General features: G+C 38.2%; 1 pseudogene; it reads left to right on the top strand.

Annotated features, from left to right (window-relative positions):
* Positions 1 to 6,459: 6,459 nt before the first annotated feature.
* On the top strand, positions 6,460 to 7,637 carry LOC124521344 (S-adenosylmethionine decarboxylase proenzyme-like; annotated as a pseudogene).
* The last annotated feature ends 579 nt before the right edge of the window (positions 7,638 to 8,216 follow it).

Here is an 8,216-nt window from a genome sequence, read left to right as displayed (position 1 = left end):
AAGTGTAACTATATTATGATGAGACTGAAGGAAAACCAGCACTGTCGAACCTTTCTGTTGGGAATACAAAACGGTAAATCTCCCTGGAGGAGAATTTGGCAATATTCTACATTATTCTTTGACCCAGCAATCTCATCTCTAGGTATCTCAGAATGCACCAGCAAATCTATGAAAAAGCATGTGCGCAATGCTGTTAGTGGCAATTCTTCTATAAGAGCAGAAGACTGTAAACAACCAGTTGTCACACTCTGGTGTCTCCATTTCAAAACCTGCCCCTGCCCGTGTATAATTGACTAGATTTGCAGTCTGGGCCTCTACTAACCACATTTCTGTTCGTGCGCTGGCTTCAGTAAGTCTCTGCCTGATGGGGGTGCTGCTGCCAAGGCTGGATCTTGGAAGGGAAAATTAAGGATGCTTAGCCTCCCTGTTTTGCCTCACTTGCTCTGAGTGTCACAACAGCAGCACTTCTTCACTCCAACAAGAATTTGTTCCCCACCGACTTAAATACTGCCTTTATCATGTATTCAATGCTTTTGTCTGGAGCTTGACATGTTGATTATACAATACATTTAGAAGAACAAACAATATCCAAGAAAACCTGAGCTTTTCAATAAGTACTGTTGGACTAACTAGTTAAGCCACAGGAAAAGTAGATGAAACTGATTCCATTTCTGGCACTATTCATAGGATTGATTCCAAATTGTTCTGGGATGTCAATATGTAAAAAAATGAAATGATACAACTCGAAGAAAATCATATAGGTAGTAACTATAGGGAACAACAACCACCTACGACCGGGAAAACAGGGAAAAAGTTGCAATTATTAGATCTTGGAAGCATGAAGAAGCAATAAACAGAACTGAGACCTCGACCTCGGAAGAAGGGGCACTATTTGGCTGGGGGTCCTGCAGACCTGGCATACAGACCTCCAATGAGGGGCGACCAGCAGGCTTGTGCTAGAAGGTACATGTGATAGCATATGTATCTCTCTGTAAGGATCAGCAAAACTCTAAGACAGAATCAACAGCTCCCTTCAAAGAATATTAGGAAACCAACTTATTGCAAAAATTGGAATATATAAAGAAAAGAAGTTAGCATTCATCCTGCTTCTTCCAAATGAATTCTAACAAAGGATAAACGGTGAGAAGTTTCTTTTCATATTATTCTAGGTAATAAAGAATAAAATGAGAATTAGAATATTGCCATTCAAATGGTAGAACAGATCTAAGCAATGATAATTAGTGACTGCTTGCATAACACAAAAAAGAGAAAATCAAACATATATGCCTACTGGTGAAAGTACAAAAACAGCCTATGAATGACTCTTGCCAAAAAAAAAAAAGCGAAGTTAGATATAAATTTAACTATCAATACACAGGAAATAAAGAGGAACATTTTGGGCAGTACCATGGGGCTGCAGTAAGCAAAATTGAGGCTGGAAACCCTTGGGCAAATATCCCATTTCCTCTGCAAGTGGCAAAGAAAGAAAAGGAGTGGATGAGAACTTACGTATAAAACTTGAGACAAAAATACTGTGACGTATGGACCTTCCTCGGGCCTGGATTCAAAGAAACAAAAAATATAGGAGACAATAGGGAAGGAACTTGAACCCTAACTGGGCTTTGTTGATTTTGCAGAATTGCTTTAGATGTGATGATAATATTGGGGTTATGTTAAAAATAAAAGAATGCTCATATTTTCAAGCTATCCCAGAGACATTTGTAAATAAAATACTGCCTAGAGTTTCCTTCAAAATAATCCAGTGCATGTGTTGAAGGTGGATGCATAAATGAAACAACAATGTCTATTTGTCAAAAACTATTAAAACTTAGAATTACATGCATGAGAGTTCATTTTCTTATTACCTCTATTTTTGTATTATATCTTTTTTGAAATTTGCTACAATAAAAATAAATATATTTAGTATATTATTTTTTGTATATTTTGTTAATAATAATAATGACAATGTGCATTTTATTTGAGTACTACAATGTTTTCGTACCCATAAATGCACTTTAAATGCATTATGTCTTTAAATCTCCCCTCAAAACAGGTAATCTTTGTTATTATTCCCATTCGTTTGATTTCAAAGCCTTTACTCTTTCCACTATTTACCTGCCATTCTATCTAGTTAGTGGTAGAAGGTGATAAAAATTTCAGTGGCAAATTTGCCAGTGAATAAGCTTTTAATATTATTATTAAATAATTATTTATTTATAATGGTTAATGTTTATTATTATAATGTCCAGGCACTGTTCTAAGGGTTTTATGTGTATTTATTTGATATTCTTTTTAAATTTTTTTTCTAATTTTTATTTATTTTCGAGAGAGTGTAAATGGGGGAAGGGCAGAGAAAGAGAGAGGGAGACACAGAATCTGAAGCAGGCTCAGAGGTGTCAGCACAGTGCCTGACGTAGGGCTCAAACTCATGGACCGTGAGATTATGACCTGAGCCAAAGTCGGATGCTTAACCGACTGAGCCACCCAGGCTCCCCTATTTACTTGATATTTTTAACCACCCTATGAAGTAGGACATTTATTAGCTGAATGCATTTTTTTTATTCTTGGAAAACTTGCATGATGTGAGAGTCACCTATCCAGAATCTATTTAAGTCATTTCTCTTGTTAGACATATAAATTCTTCCTTTGCTGCTGGTATTAGAAATGATACTATTTTAAGCAGCCTTATACACAAATTTTGAGTCTTCACCTTAGGTATTTTTAAGTAGAGTAACTTTTTGAAGTGTATTTATTTACTTTGAGAGAGAGAGAGAGCGTGAGCCAGCGGAGGGGTGGAGGGAAAGAGGGAGAGAGAGAATCCCAAGCAATCCCCAAAATTCCAAGCTGACGGCACAGAGCTCGATGTGGGGCTTGAAATCATGAAACGTGAGATCCTGACCTGAGCCAAAATCAAGAGTCAGACCCTTAACCAGCTGAGCCACCCAGGTGCCCCAATTTTTAAGTAGAGTCTTACAAGAGAAATTAACTAGGTATAACCATTCTTAAACTTTGATATATATGATCCAAAATGCTGTTTAGAAAAATCTTGCCAGCTTCCACCAGTTGTACCAGTTAGCATTATATGGAGTTCAGTATACTTTACTCTTTCTTAGTAATCCGATCTTTAAGAAGCAAGATTGAAAACTGAGAGGTGAAGGACGCCTGGCTAGTTCAGTCAGTAGAGCATGAGACTCTTGATCTGGGGGTTGTAAGTTCAAGCCCCACGTTGGGTGTAGAGATTATTTAAAAATAAAAAATTATTTAAGGAGCACCTGGGTGCTCAGTCTGTTAAGCATCTGACTCTTGATTTCAGCTCAGGTCGTGGTCTCACGATTGGTAAGATCGAGTCCCACATCCAAACTGCTTGGGATTCACTCTTTCCCTCTTTCTGTGCCCCTCCCCGGCTTGAGCTGTCTCTTACTTTCTCTCATTTTCTCAAAATAAATACATAAACTTAAAAAAAAAAAGATCTTTGAAACAAGAAAACTGAGAAAAAATGCCAAGTAACTTGAATATTAATTTTCATTTCTTTGATTATAGTATGTGATGTTTTCAAATGAGATCGTGTTACATGTGAATGTGTGTTTGTGTATGTATGGATTGTCCACTACTTTCCTTCATCTGTTTGTTGTTTTTTTTGTGACTGACATTCTTGTCTTATTAAACTGTAAGACTTCTTCATACAGTAAAACGCTAGTTCTTTTCAGTCATATGTGCTGCATTTTCTTGTTTGCCTTTTAAATTTGTTCACGATATTTTTGACAGGTGAATTTTCAGTTTGATGTTGTCATTTAATCAATCATTTACTTTGACCTTTTCCACTGAACTTTTTTGCTAGGTGGGCAGTCTTTGGGGATCACAATATCAGAGAAGCCTCACAGACTTGTGCTTCAGTTGATTTGTTTTTGAGACTTTATTATTCCCTTTGGCCAAAATGCTGTAGTGAACTGATTTCCTTTCATATCCTTGCATCTACCACGCTCTTTGCCAACTTGAGTTGGGAAAGGCATGTTGTAGTGGCTGTTCTCTAGGCAGTTCAAAGCAGGACCAAATTGTCCAAAGCTGTTTTGTAGTCTAAATTGGTGGAAGAATCCTGGCTGTCAAAGAACCTGATCTCAGCAGGGAATTTCTGGCATTGAGCTGAGGAGTATTATTAGTTTAAAAGCTAGGGAAGCCAGCTTGTATCAGAGAATCACCAATGTCTTATAATATGAACACATGGCTTTGATGCAAATAGGTCATGAGTAGAAAAGACATAGAGGGTAATTAATTGAAAAGCAATATTTTAAAGCAGGATTTAATGTTGTTGGCTGCACTTTAACTATGACATAGGAGATATTTAGCAAAATGCCTGAAGAATTTCATTCACGGACAGAGCTTATCTAAACCACAGAAATCTTGAAGTTTTCTCTCAATATTTGACTCACACAGAGTACACATTTGACCACAGAATCTCAGTGACAACAACAAAATAAATCATTGTTACTACTTTAGAAATGAGTTTCTGTTTCTGTTTTCCATGCTCAGCATTAAAGTGATAGAGGAAGGGTAAATTTTAAAATCTGACTTTTGTTTGGAAATCTTATTTTGAGAAGGAATGTTTTGAAACACATTTTTCTGCAATTTTTAACATTTAAATTTTGCAACAACGTAACAGAAATACACGGTTTTGAAAACTCAAGCAGTGTAGAAAGGCTTCAAGCAAAAACAGTGGTCTTCCAGACTACCTCTTTTTCTCCAGTCTTTCATTAGAACCATTTTACAGGGGCACCTGGGTGGCTCAGTTGGTTAGGTGTCCAACTTTGGTTCAGGTCATTATCTCATGGTTGTTGGGTTTGAATCCTGCATCAGGCTTTGTGCTGACTGCTTAGAACCTGGAACCTGCTTCAAATTTTGTGTCTCCCTCTCTCCCTGTCCCTCCCCCACTTGCACTGTATCTCTCTCTCAGAAATAAACATTAAGAAAAAAAAAGAATGTATGAATTGAAGAACCATTTTACAATTTTCTAATTGTTTTCCTCGTTGTTCTTTTTGTATCTCTACATCGTTACGTTGATTTTTTTTGATTAATCCATTTCAGTCATTGTCTATGGAAGTTTGTGTATAACAGAAGAATATTTAGCAATTCTTTTCTTACATCACCCTGTTCTCATTTTGGAGATTGCAAAACCTTTTCAAACTTCTGTGCATTAGGGTTAAATTCTTTATTAAAAATGTTCTATTAAATTCTCCAATAATTGATATTCCGACTGTGGCAATTTTTTTCTATTTGTTTATCCCGGTCTTTGTCTTGCTACAGATTTTTCTTCAATTTCTAGCAATGCTTGAATATCATTTTGTATTGAGAATGCCTGGCAATATTGTGTGGATGGGTGGCACCTGTCAACTGGCAGAGTTCACTTTGAATAATTAAGCAGGAAACTGGAATGTTTCTGAAGACTAGAATTTGAACAATTTTGCTTTCGAGGCAAATGCTCAACTGTCCCAGTTTGTGCACAGACAGCCACTTCAGGTTCATTGGAAAGAAACTCCTAGCTCCACATCACACCGCATTGTGTGGGGTTTGCATTGCATAGAGGTGGGAGTAAATGGGGACTATTTCAGCCCTTTTAAAAATTAACACCGAGATGGTATATCTGGAAGGTCAACCCCCTCCACTTCTGGGCCCTTCTCCATAAGTTCTAGAATGGCTGTCCTCTGTTTATTCATGTTTTATAAATGTTCTGTCTACTGAAAGCCTCTTTGTCACTCTTTTTTTACTTTTTTCTCTTTTTTGTCCCTTTATGAGGATCTTGACGTAAGAGAAGAAAAATACTTGTTTTTAGTCAGCAACCCTGGACCAGAAGCCACAAGTTACTTTTAAAAATAAACTTTGGGGGCGCCTGGGTGGCCCAGTCGGTTGAGCCTCAGACGACTTTGGCTCAGGTCATGATCTCATGGTTCGTGGGTTTGAGCCCACGTGGGGCTCTGTGCTGACAGCTCAGAGCCTGGAGCCTGCTTCAGATTCTGTGTCTCCCTCTCTCTCTGACCCTCCCCCGTTCATGCTCTGTCTCTCTCTGTCTCAAAAATAAATAAACGTTAAAAAAAAAATTAAAAAAAAATAAACTTTAAAAAAAAAAAAAAAAGAAGGAATTAACTATCAACTTCCACAGTATGGCCAGCGATATTAGCTAGCTCTCACTCTACTCTAACAGGGCAGCAGCCTACCAGAGACCGAACTGTATCTGCCTCTATGTCTAGCAGACTCACCTTCAACTTTTGTTCACAAAAAGCAAGCAAACAAACAAAAAAAGCTGGGAAGTTTTTATTAATCCTTTTTTTAAATTTAATATAAAATTATAGGAACCTGAACTTTAGTAACACAGCTGGAATGGTCTGCAGCAGCAGGGGCAGCAGTGGGAGAAGAGATTTAATTTGGTTGATTTTTCTGTGGTTGTTGGTTGTTCGCAGTCTCATGGTGATGGAAGCTGCATCTTTCTTCGAGGGGACCAAGAAGCTGTGGGAGGTTTGGTTCTCCAGGCAACAGCCCGACACAAACCAAGAATCTGAGGATCTTTACACCATCCCAAGATCCGAGGGGGACACACTTTTTTTTTAATTTTTAATGTATATTCATTCTTTGAGAGAGATAGAGACAGAGCGTGAGCAGGGAGAGGCACAGAGAGGGAGACACCGAATATGAAGCAGGTACCAAGCTCCGAGCTGTCAGCACAGAGCCCGATGTGGGACTCAAACCCACGAACCATGAGATCATGACCTGAGCCGAAGTCTGAGGCTCAACCGACTGGGCCAACCAGGCACCCCGAGTGGGACATACTTTTGAAAGATGTGCAGTGCTCACAGCTTGTTTGTCTCCAAAAGACGTTTCATTTTGAAGGCATGGTACCATCCCCTTGCTAGGGATTACAATTGAGTTTCACTCAATTCAAAGCTTCTTTTATTCTTGTAAGAATTTCATGAAACCTTCTTACCAAGGGTACCCACACCGGAATTTCAAGGAAGAAATAAAGTTTCTTAATGCAATTCTCCCAAACAGAGCAGCATATTATATTGTATGGGACACATGCATTCTGCCTGTTGGTACGTGTATACTTTGTATTTCCCAGAGACTCAGGTAATCAGTCAGCCAGATCAAACCCTGGAAATTCTGATGTGTGAGCTTGACCCAGCAGTTATGGACCAGTTCTATATGAAAGAATGTGCGACTGCAAAGGATGTCACTCTTGAGAGTAGAATTTGTGACCTGACCCCAGGTTCTGTCATTGATGCCACACTGTTCAATCCTTGTGGGTATTCAATGAATGGAATGAAATTGAATGGAACTCATTGGACTGTTCACATCACTCCACATCCAGAATTTTCTTATGTTAGCTTTGAAACGAACTTAAGTCAGACCTCCTATGATGACGTGACCTGGAAAGTTGCGGAAGTCTTCTAGCCAGGAAAAGCTGTGTCCACGCTGTTTGTAAATAAGAGTTCCAAATGTTGCACAGTGCTTTCTTTACTCCAGAAGATTGAAGGTTTTAAACGTCTTGATTACCAGAGCGCTATGTTCAATGATTATAATTTTGTTTTTACCAGTTTTGCTAAGAAGCAGCAACAACAGCAGTGTTGATTAATAAAAATGAAGAAAAAACGTAAAAAGAGAACACACAGAGAAGAAGGTGATGGCTGCTTTTTAGGTATCAATACCGGGGGCCATACGTTCCATTACCATCACCTTGTAGCTGCAGAAAACCCTAGACGTAATGATAGTGTAATCATTTTGAATTGTATGCACTATTATAGCAAAGGGTTAGATATCTTGCATGAATGCTCTCTTCTGTGTTTAGGTATCCTATGGCACTCTTGCTGTGAAATTGAAGTGCATGTATAAAAAACCTTTTACTATATGTAACTTTACAACACTTGTGAAAACAACTTAATTTGGTTTACGCACAATGTAATATTTCTCTAGGTATCATCCAAAATTCCCACCAGACAGGGCTTTCGTCTTCATTAGGTGTTGGCCTCAGCCTAATCATCTGGGACTATTCTATTAAATTGCTGCCAGGATTTTGCATCCAGTTACCTCCGCTTTCTAGAACATATTCTCTACTAATATTACTGAAACCAATTTCTACTTCATACAGATGTTTCTTGCAGCAACAATTAAAGTTTATCTTCCACGAGTCGAGTCCTCTTAAAATGACTGCAGTTATCCATTTTATTACTATT

The sequence above is a fragment of the Lynx rufus genome, unplaced genomic scaffold (genome assembly GCF_022079265.1).
Source record: "Lynx rufus isolate CCGP_SWC_20201006 ecotype Redwood Valley unplaced genomic scaffold, mLynRuf1.p SCAF_3, whole genome shotgun sequence".
NCBI classification, from domain to species: Eukaryota; Metazoa; Chordata; class Mammalia; order Carnivora; family Felidae; genus Lynx; species Lynx rufus.
Note: the sequence above shows the minus strand (reverse complement) of the source record. Positions and strands in the feature narration are given on the sequence as shown.